The sequence below is a fragment of the Physeter macrocephalus genome, chromosome 11, assembly GCF_002837175.3.
Source record: "Physeter macrocephalus isolate SW-GA chromosome 11, ASM283717v5, whole genome shotgun sequence".
Lineage (NCBI taxonomy): Eukaryota > Metazoa > Chordata > Mammalia > Artiodactyla > Physeteridae > Physeter > Physeter macrocephalus.
Genome location: NC_041224.1, coordinates 181,644,681 through 181,655,210, shown reverse-complemented (window position 1 = coordinate 181,655,210; position 10,530 = coordinate 181,644,681). Strand labels below are relative to the sequence as shown.

Here is a 10,530-nt window from a genome sequence, read left to right as displayed (position 1 = left end):
GCGGGCTCTAGAGCGCAGGCTCAGTAGTTGTGGTGCACCAGCTTTGTTGCTCCGTGGCATGGGGGATCTCCCCAGACCAGGGCTCGAACCCGTGTCCCCTGCATCGGCAGGCGGACTACCAACCACTGCACCACCAGGGAAGCCCCCTGCAATTGGCTTTTTTTTTTTTTGCAATTGTTTTTTAAAATTTAACTCTGTGACGGTTAATCCTTCAAGCCGAAGCCCACAGCCCTGACTCCTTCTGTCTCATGGTGTGTAGTTTCCCATCACAAGGAGGCACTGGAATGTATTCTGCCTCTCCCTGGTTTGCAAACATTCTGCTTGTTTCCGTGTTTGGCCGGCACAGAGCGTTGTAATAAACATTCATGTACATATGTCCTCATAAGAGGAAGAGCGGGGGGCTGGGGCGGGGTGGTAAGAAGACCGCTCAGACGGTGGCTTCTCAGCTTTGCCGCCAGAGACCAGCAGTTCCCCGTCCCCATCCGCTTCCAGGCTTGGACACGCCAGCATCCCGCAGCACCGCTCCGCCCCGCGCCGGCAAACCAACACGACTGACCTTTTACTGTTTTGGTATTTGATTTTTTTTCACGTTAGGCAAAGACTTTATTTTTAAGGAAAAACTACATTTTCTCATTTTCTGTCCTTGGCATAAATTTTAATTATTTCCAGTGGAACCAAAACTTTTCGGTGTCATCTAAAACTTGAATTTCCTCTATTTCTGGGTAAAAAAATCCATTCACAAATGAGCTGTGCAATCGGTCACGCTTTTTTTTTTTTTTTTTTTTTTTTTTTTGTGTGCTACGCAGTCCTCTCACCGCTGTGGCCTCTCCCGTTGCGGAGCGCAGGCTCCGGACGCGCAGGCTCAGCGGCCACGGCTCACGGGCCCAGCCGCTCCGCGGCACGTGGGATCCTCCCGGACCGGGGCGCGAACCCGCGTCCCCCGCGTCGGCAGGCGGACCCTCGACCACTGCGCCACCGGGGAAGCCCCCGGTCACGCTTTTTGACTTCAGACTTCTCCTTTTGCCAGAATTATGTCGGTGTGCAACTCCAACATTCCCTCTGTCGTCTTCATCCGCGACAGCAGCTCCTACGTCGATGAAGTGTTTTGCGGCCGAGCCAGAACGCGGAGCTACCCTCGCGCAGCAGCCAGAAGCAAGAGCTATCTGGGTGTCGCTTTTCACAGGGGCTTTCTCCATAGGTGGCACTGGGTAATCACAGGCGCTGGGCAGGTCCTGTAGCCCGCGGCGCCCGGACCCCGGGGTCGGCAAGGTGGCGCGCTCCGAGCGCCGGGCAAAGCGGGGTGGCGCGCCGCGCTCCTCCGCAGGCCGGGCCGCTTGCCGGGGGAGATGACTTGTGCCTCTTGAGGGCCGGGCATGGCGGGGCCGAGCGTGGGCGCGAGAGGGGGGAGGGGGAAAAGAGAGGCGCGTTTGCTTTTTGTTCTCATTTGCATCTCCTCACTGTTAGAGAGCGCGGGCATCTTTTTGTACCCACGCTTACGTTTCCACTTCTGTGAACCCTCGGCTTATCCCTCATCTCTTCGGTTTGTGGGAGCTCTCGGTACGGGCGCGGAATCAAACCGCCCGTTTCCACGGGCCGCACGTGTTTTCTGTTGCCATCGGAAAGACAGCTCGGAAAGCTACAGGTCCTGGCGTTTGTCTTTTGACTCAATACTGTATATTTCAGATATACGAATGTGATAGTTTTCCATTTAACATGCATAGAAAATAGAAAAATATTAAAACATATGAAATAGAAATATTAAATATTAAGTAGAAAAATATTTTAAAAATACTAATATGTCTTATTTTGCCATAGAGGATTCAAAATTTTTATATGGTTGAATCTTTTTGTCTTCTCTTTTCTTGTTGTTGGACTTACCTGTCTTGCTTGGAAGTGTCACCCTCACCTGAAATTATGCAAACAGAGTCTTAACAGTTTTTCTTTCTTTCTTTCTTTCTTTTTTTTTTTTTGGCCATGCCCTATGGCACGTGGGATCTTAGCTCCCCCACCAGGGATCGAGCCCGCGCCCCCTGCATTGGAAGCAGGGAGTCTTAACCACCGGACCACCAGGGAAGTCCCCCATTTGTTTTCCTATTAGATGTTTCTTCTTTGTTTTGCATTTTGGTCCTTTAAAGCATTCTGCGTTTGTTTTCCTATCGGTGTGAGGGAAGGGTTAAGTGCGTTCTCCTTCCTGTGTCTGGTCGGCTGTGACAACATTATTGTGAAGTGAGCCCTCCCCTCCCCCAACCCCAAAGGGACGGGTCACTTTTTCCTCTACCAGGAGGAAAAAGTCTGTAGGTTAGCACAGCTTCATGCAAACCTTAACATTCTGCAGAAAGTTCTGGCAATCACTGCATATTCATTCTCTATAATTAAACTTCAAAGTAAAAAATAGGAGTTGGGTGGGAGTGACGATACCTCTGCAGGTTTGTCTGGGAAGGACTGGCCTTCAGTTGCGGAAACACAGCTCATCCAGAAGCTTGGTGTTTCCCTCCGTGCCTCCAGCCTTGTTTTCTGTCCTTTAGTGACGTGGATGGCCCTTCCTCTAGACCGCGTGCCCCTCCTGTCCAGTCTTGTCTAGGTCAGGGCTTTCGCAGCCGGTGTCAGCTGGTCACTGGTTCCCGGGATGCTGGGATGAGCCACGTGGAGGCCCCGCAGGACCGAGGTGCCTGCTGGTGGCCACCAGCTGCCCATCCCTCGGCCAGTTGGAGGGCAATTGAAGACGGAGGCCACCTCCTCCGAGGTTTCAACGCCTCCTGGGAGGGGCCCGTGTCCAGTGACTGGCCGATTTGGGCGTCCAAAGGCCCAGCCCCTGGCCCTGATGTGGGACACTTCTGGAGGGCCATCGCTGTGGGGCTGGCTAGCTCTCTGTTGTGTCGGTGTCGCTGAGCAGCTTCTCCAGGCCCAGCCCTGCTGCTCTGGGTCACTCACAGGTGTTTTCCCAGGAGGCCCCTCCCCGGTCCCCCAAGCCCTCCTGCCGACAGACCAGGCGGCTGGGACATCAGACGTTTATTCTCTCGCAGTTCTGCGGGCTGGGAGTCGAGGTCAAGGTGCCGGCAGGGCTGGTCCTTCTCAGGCTGTGCGGGAGAATTCGCTCCGTGTCTCTCTCCTAGGCCTGGGGTTGCTGCTGTCGCTGGCTTGGCCTTTTTGGCTCGTAGAAGCGTCACTCTGACCTCGGCCTCTGTCTTCACAGGTCTCTCCCCGTGTGCGTGTCTGTCTCCAAATGATGTCCCCTTTTAATAGGGACACAGTCATCGTGGATCAGGGCCACCCTGGTGACCTCTTTTTAACTTGATCACCGCTGTAAGGTCCCATCTCTAAGTAAGGTCACATTCCGAGACCCCGGGGGGAAGGTTAGGACCCTGACATATCTTTCTGGGGCTCAATCTCCAACACTTTGCTTGATGATGCAGCGGTCTCTGCCTTGCAAGAGAGCCCACGGCCCTCCCTGAAGGGGTCTGCCTTGTCCCCTCCCCCCCCACCCCGCGCTGCCCATGGGACGATGACATGTTAAGTCACAGTATTAGCTGCTGCTGGGGGAAGCGAGCCTGCCCCAGAGGACCCGCAGGACCTAAGAACATGCCTCTGCACAAGGCAGGGACATGTGCGGGGCTGCGCCAGGGTGCTGGGCGAGGCGGGGGGCGGGCAGAGTGTGAAGTTGGGTACGAAGGAGTTTATAGAAAAGGGAGGATGCTCCCGGAAAGCAGGATTGAGCTCTGGGCAGGGCCCCTGGGAGGCGTGCTAACTTGTTCCTCGAAGGTGTCCGTGCCCAGTCCCTGCATCCTGTGAACGGGCGCCCTTCCGTGGAAGGACCTGGAGATGGGGACATGATCCCGGGTTATCCAGGTGGCCCGGTGCCATCACGGAGGAACTTTCCCGGCCTCAGAGCACCAGAGAGACGGCAGTGTGGCAAGGACTTGACCCCTTTGCTGGCTTTGAGGATGGAGCTGGGGGGCTGTGGACCAAGGACTGTGGGGAACCTCCAGAACCCCAGAAAGGCAAGGAAAGGGCTTGAGTGGCAGCGCTCCCTGAGGCTGGAACGCCCACCAGAGGCCCGTGTTCTAAGGGCTCGGCTGCACTGGACCCTCCAGTTACCAGAGCAGCAGGGCCGGGCTGGGGAGGGGCCCCAGCATCACTGAGAAGCTCAGGGGGGCTCCTCTGTAGGCCCGGGGTGGCAGTGGCAGCTGCTGTCACAGGACCATCTCCCTGCTGGCAGCGGGGCTGACGGGGTCCCCAAGTGAGACAGACCAGGTGGCAGCACCCACTTGTCAGAGGCAAGGTTGGCTCAGGTACATAACCGGCAGCAAAGTCACAGTGGGAGCCGGGCATCCTGACGGCAGAGAGCAAGGGAGGTGGATGCTCCCCTCAACGTCCGCGAGGGACCGACTAGTCATTCACTCTGCACTCCAGACCATCGTAAAGAGTGAATAGGGGACGTTCCTGAGGGCAGCCCCTCCCCACATGAGATGCCATGACCCCCTGCCCGGTTTCCAGGCCTGAGCTGGCTTTCAGCGCCAACAGCCCCAGCTGGAGGACGGGAAGGGGGCAGAGAGGAGGACCGGCCACGCGGAGACTCGTGTTTGACGTGCTGCCCCGCCCTTCCCGGGGGGGTCTCAGCCAGTTATTCAGGTAACTGGCTCAGTGGTGAGGGAGGCAGCCCTACATCTCCAGGCACAGGATCTGAGCTGAGATTAATCTGCAGGGCTGGGGAGGCAGATTTGTCTTGGCCTTCTTGGTAGAGCAGAGGCCCAGCTAACAAGTGGTGTTTGGGGCTCACAAGGAGATCTCAGACGTGTAAAAGGTTGGAAATGGGTAAACATTGTGGGGAGAATCTACCCTTTGGTGCCTTGGAGGGAAAGGCAATTCGGAGCCTCTGGAAGTGACCCCCACCCCCCAAGACAAATCTCAGCTCCTGGGAGGAACAGCAGAGACGAGAACCACCCTTGAAGACCTGAAGGATGCGGGCTGGGGCCCCCAACATCCCCACGGAAATCCCCCTGAATAAGCCGATGGGTTCTGGAGGGTGACAAATGAAACCACGTGGAAATTGGAACCACAGCCCCATCTGGATGTGGCGTCTCTGCCAGAGCAGAGTAATGTGCCCACCGGTACAGGGCATCCGGCCACTGATCTGGTGAGTACATTCCTTTCCATCCCCACCAGAGAAGGTTTGCATTCACGTGGGAGGAACAGCAGTGTGCATTGCAGTCTTGCCCAGGGCTGCGCTAACTCTCCTGTCTTCTGTCGTCACGTAGCCGAAGGGCCTGAACCATCCAGACAAACTTCACACTCTCGCGAGGTCCACGGTGTCAGTGACCGCGTTATCCGTCGGAAGGAGCAGGCAGTGGCAAGTGTGCTGGAGGCCTGGGGAGGACGCCTGAGCTGTGCAGGACTCAGGGGCCCACCGCATCAGTATCCTTTTAGGGTTTCAGTGGTCTACAGCATGCCGGAGCATCCTCTGTGAAGCAAAGAACAGACCACCGCATCCGGCACCTGCCACCACTGAGGAGGAGGAGGGACAATGCTCAGAGCCCTCTCTGGGTCTGAAGCTCACATATCCCACACTTGGGGGCCCTGCTCTGACTCATTTACTGAGGCACATGGAAGGCCACCACCTTTGACTGGGTCCCGGAGCAGGAAAGACCCTGTAGAAATTCTAAGCTGGATACAAGTGGCCCCTGTGCTTGGGCCGTACAAATGGGCAGGTCTCATGCCTATAGTATGAGAGGTATTTGTGGGGGGAAAGGATGCTGTGTGGAGTTTATAAGCCCCAGGAGGTTCATCAATGTAGACCCTAAGGTTCTGGAGCAAGGGCCCGCCATCCACACGGCAGAATTGAATACCATTCATGCAACAGCTCCTGACTTGCCACTGGCCCTGGTGGAGACAGAGGGCCTAACCACGGGGCGTCAGCTGACCACACAGCCAGGACTGACTAACATGAGCTGGATTCTGTCTGACCCACTATATCACAAGGTCATGCCCACCCAGCGGCAGTCCACCAGAGCATGGAGACTGGTATATTGCACTCAGGAGCAGTCACGGTGAAAGTCACAGGTGAGATGCACAGGCGGGATTCTGTGGGCAACTGCCTGGCGAATAGCAAGAGGAAGGTTTGTGGGACAAACTGTAGCTCCACCTCTGAGTCTGGCCCTGAAGGAGAGGTGAGGGGAAACCTTCAGGTGAGCAGAGCTTTAGAGAAGCTCGGGATCTGTACATAGCACATAGGGCTGGGCTGCTCAAGGTGTGGACTGCGGTGACTGCTGTGGTCAGGGGCTCACACCACTTCAGGACAGACGGACCTGCTAATGGACCACACCTGTGACTCCTCTAGAAATTGCTCTCTGCCATGGGAAGCTGCCTCACCCAAGACCATTCATCCCTGCCAGGGCCGCATGCCTTGACTTGGTCTCCATGGCTCAGCTTGGGACACGTCAACCAACGCTCAGAGCTTCCTGTGGGATTGGCTGAGGCCTCCGTTACAGCGGCACCACAGGCCGACGTCCCCCTTCGCCCAGTTCTGCTGCCTTGCTTCTTCACGCCATGTGTTGCTGCAAGTAGATTTCAGAGTCTCAGAGTCTGTTGCCCAGGGAACTGACCTAAGATACTAGTTTAGAGAACAGCTACTGAATTTTGTATGTTTATCCTGTGTCCAGTTATCTTACAAAATTCTCTTGTAAATTCTAGTAATTTTTAAAATAGAGTATCTTGAGTGTTCTGGGTATGTAATCATATTATCCTCCAATAAATAGAATTTTGCCTCTTTGTTTCCATAGATATAGTGCATATTTTATTCTCTTGACTTGTTTCATTAGGTAGAATTGCCAAACAAATCGTCATAATAGTTGCGACAATGAGAATTCCCATCTTGTTTCTGATTTGAGTGGGTGCAGATTTTCAATGTTTATAGGCAGTTTTCAAAAATCATATTCGGGTACATTTCTTCTTATTTTACATAGATTTAAAAAAAAGAATGGATATTTAATTGTGTGAATGACTTTTAGGTATCTCTTGACGAAAAACTTTGTGGTTTTCTCCTTTATTTGTTGGTGTAATAAACTATTGATAAATTTCCTAAAGCTAAGCTGTTCTTACATTTTTAATAAATTCTGCTTGTTCATATTTTCTTGTTTTCTTAACACATTGGGTTGTATTCAATACACCAATATTTTCTTTGAAACTTTTTACATCAATATTTGTAAATGAAATTCCTTGTTACTTTCTTTCCTTCACTATTCAAATAGGATTTTAGCATTAGTGTAATGCTGACTTTTACAACATGAATTTTGGAGTTTTCCAGATGAAAAAAAGGGACTTCCATGACTATTGAAGGGTAAGTAGAACTCATCTCTAAAAATGCTGGTGTCTTGTGCCTTTTAAAACGGTAGATGTTTAGGGAGGCGGAGTCAGGATGGCTGTGTGGGCAGACGCAGAGTTAGCGTCTCCCCACAACAAGGGCGCCTGCCGGCAGCTGCTGGGGGACTCTGACCCCCAAGGAGACGGGAGGAACCCCAGAGCGAACTGGTAGGACGCAGGGGGACCGAGGAGGGAGGAGAAGTGGGGGCCAGACAGGATAGGTGCCCCTGAGGCCAGGGAGATCAGGAGAGGCAGGGGGGAGGGACTCGCCGGGAAGAGGAAGAGCGGGAGAGGAGCGGAGGGCGATCGCCTGGCCCACTCGGCCGGGGAGCCTGCTGAGCTCCCAAGCTGCTTCCCCGCCTCCAAAGCCCCTTCCAGGCCGCCTGGGTCCTGGGGGCGTAGGAGGGAGGCCGGGGGATCAGGAGAGCCAGGCGGCAGGGGCCGTCCAGGAGGAGCGGAGGGGAGAGGAGGGCGATTGCCCCGCCCAGTCGGCCACGGGGAGCCTGCTGAGCTCCCAGGTGAGGTCCCTGCCCTCTGAGACCATGGCTGGGGGGCACACCTGGGCCCCTTCTGTTCCTTGAGCCTAAGCCCCACCTCCCACAGCCCCCAGGGCCTTTTCCAGCCCTGTGGGTCCTGAGCATTGGCCCCACCCATCGCCCAAACCTCACCCCTGCTTAGGCCTTGCTTTCCACAGCCAAGGCCTTCCCCCCAGCTCTTTTTTTTTTTTTTTTTTTTTGTCTTTCCCCTCCTCCTCTCGTTTACTGTTGTGGTACTGATGTACCTTCCAGTTGTTGATTCATCTATATTTTTATTTTTACATTCTTTCCAACATATCTGTTACTTTCCTAGTCTAATTTTACTTTTTACTTTGTTATTGTTCTCCCTCTCTTTTTTTTTTTCCACCCCACGTGGCTTGCGGGATCTTGATTTGGGAGCCTGGGGTCAGGCGGAAGCTCCTGTGTTGGGAGCTCCAAGTCCGAACCACTGGACTAACAGAGAACCTCTGACCCCAGGGAATATTCATTGGAGCGAGGTCTCACAGAGTTCCTCATCTCAACACCAAGACCCAGCTCTATCCAATAGCCTACAAATTCCAGTGTTGGAAGCCTCAGGCCAAACAACCAGTAAAACAGGAACACAATCCCACTAAAAAAAAAAAAAAAAAAAATGAGAGGGCAAAAAATTATGTCACAGATGAAGGAGCAAGGTAAAAACCTACAAGACCAAATAAATGAAGAGGGAATAGGCAATCTACCTGAAAAAGAATTCAGAGTAATGATAGTAAAAATGATCCAGAATCTCAGAAATAGAATGGAAGCATGGATTGAGAAAATATAAGGAATGTTTAACAAAGATCTAGAAGAACTAAAGAACAAGCAGAGATGAACAACACAGTAACTGAAATGAAAAGTACACTAGAAGGAATCAATAACAGAATAACAGAGGCAGAAGAATGAATAAGTGAGCTGGAAGACAAAATGGTGGAAATAACTGCCAAGGATCAGAATAAAGAAAAAAGAACGAAAAGAATTGAAGACAATCTTAGAGACCTCTGGGACAACACTAAACGCACCAACATTTGAATTATAGGGGTCCCAGAAGAAGAAGAGAAAAAGAAAGGGTCTGAGAAAATATTTGAAGAGATTATAGTTGAAAACTTCCCTAACTTGGGGAAGGAAAGAGTCACCGAAGTCCAGGAAGCACAGAGAATCCCATACAGGATAAACCCTAGGAAAAACACACCAAGACACATATTAATCAAACTAACAAAAATTAAATTCAAAGAAAGAATATTAAAAGCAGCAAGGGAAAAACAAAAGCAAGGGAAAAACAAAAAATAAAATAAAAAGTAATCCCGGGAAGGTTATCAGCTGATTTTTCAGCAGAAACTCTGCAGGCCAGAAGGGAGTGACAGGATATACTTAAAGTGATGAAAGAGAAAAACCAACAACCAGGATAACTCTACCCAGCAAGGATCTCATTCAGATTCGATGGAGAAGTCAAAAGCTTTTCAGACAAACAAAAGCTAAGAGAATTCAGCACCACCAAACCAGCTTTACAACAAATGCTAAAGAAACTTCTCTAAGTGGGAAACACAAGTGAGAAAAAGACCCACAAAGACAAACCCAAAACAATTAAGAAAATGGTAATAGGAACATATATATCGATAATAACCTTGAATGTAAATGGATTAAATGCCTCAACCAAAACACACAGACTGGCTGAATGGATACAGAAACCAGACCCATATACATTCTGTCTACAAGAGACCCACTTCAGACCTAGGGAAACTTACAGACTGAAAGTGAAAGGAAGTAAAAAGATATTTCATGCAAATGGAAATCAAAAGAAAGCTGGAGTAGCGATACTCGTATCAGATAAAATAGACTTTAAAATAAAGACTGTTACAAGAGATAAGGAGGGACACTACATAATGATCAAAGGATCAATCCAAGAAAAAGATATAACAATTGTAAATGTTTATGCACCCAACATAGGAGCACCTCAGTACATAAGGCAAATGCTAACAACCATGAAAGAAGAAACTGACAGTAACACAATAATATTAGGGGACTTTAACACCCCACTTACACCAATGGACAGATCATCCAAATAGAAAATAAATAAGTAAACACAAGCTTTAAATGACACAATAGACCAGATAGATCTAATTGATATTTATAGAACATTCCACCCAAAAGTGGCAGAATACATTTTCTTCTCAAGTGCACATGGAACATTCTCCAGGATAGACCACATCTTGGGTCACAAATCAAGCCTTGGAAAATTTAAGAAAATTGAAATCATATCAAGCATCTTTTCTAATCGCTATGCTATGAGATTGGAAATCAATTACAGGAAAAAACTGTAAAAAACACAAATACATGGAGGCTATCAGTGTGCTTCTAAATAACCAAGAGATCATTGAAGAAATCAAAGAAGAAATAAAAACATACATAGAAACAAATGACAATGAAAACACGACGACCCAAAACCTATGGGACACAGCAAAAGCAGTTCTAAGAGGGAAGTTTATAGCAATTCAATCTCACCTCAAGAAACAAGAAAAAACTCAAGTAAACAATCTAACCCTACACTTAAAACAACTAGAGAAAGAAGAACAAAGAAAACCCAAAGTCAGTAGAAGGAAAGAAATCATAAAGATCAGAGCAG

General features: G+C 50.4%; 1 pseudogene; it reads right to left on the bottom strand.

Annotated features, from left to right (window-relative positions):
* Positions 1–655: 655 nt before the first annotated feature.
* On the bottom strand, positions 656–1,375 carry LOC112066771 (deoxyuridine 5'-triphosphate nucleotidohydrolase, mitochondrial-like; annotated as a pseudogene).
* Positions 1,376–10,530: the final 9,155 nt, after the last annotated feature.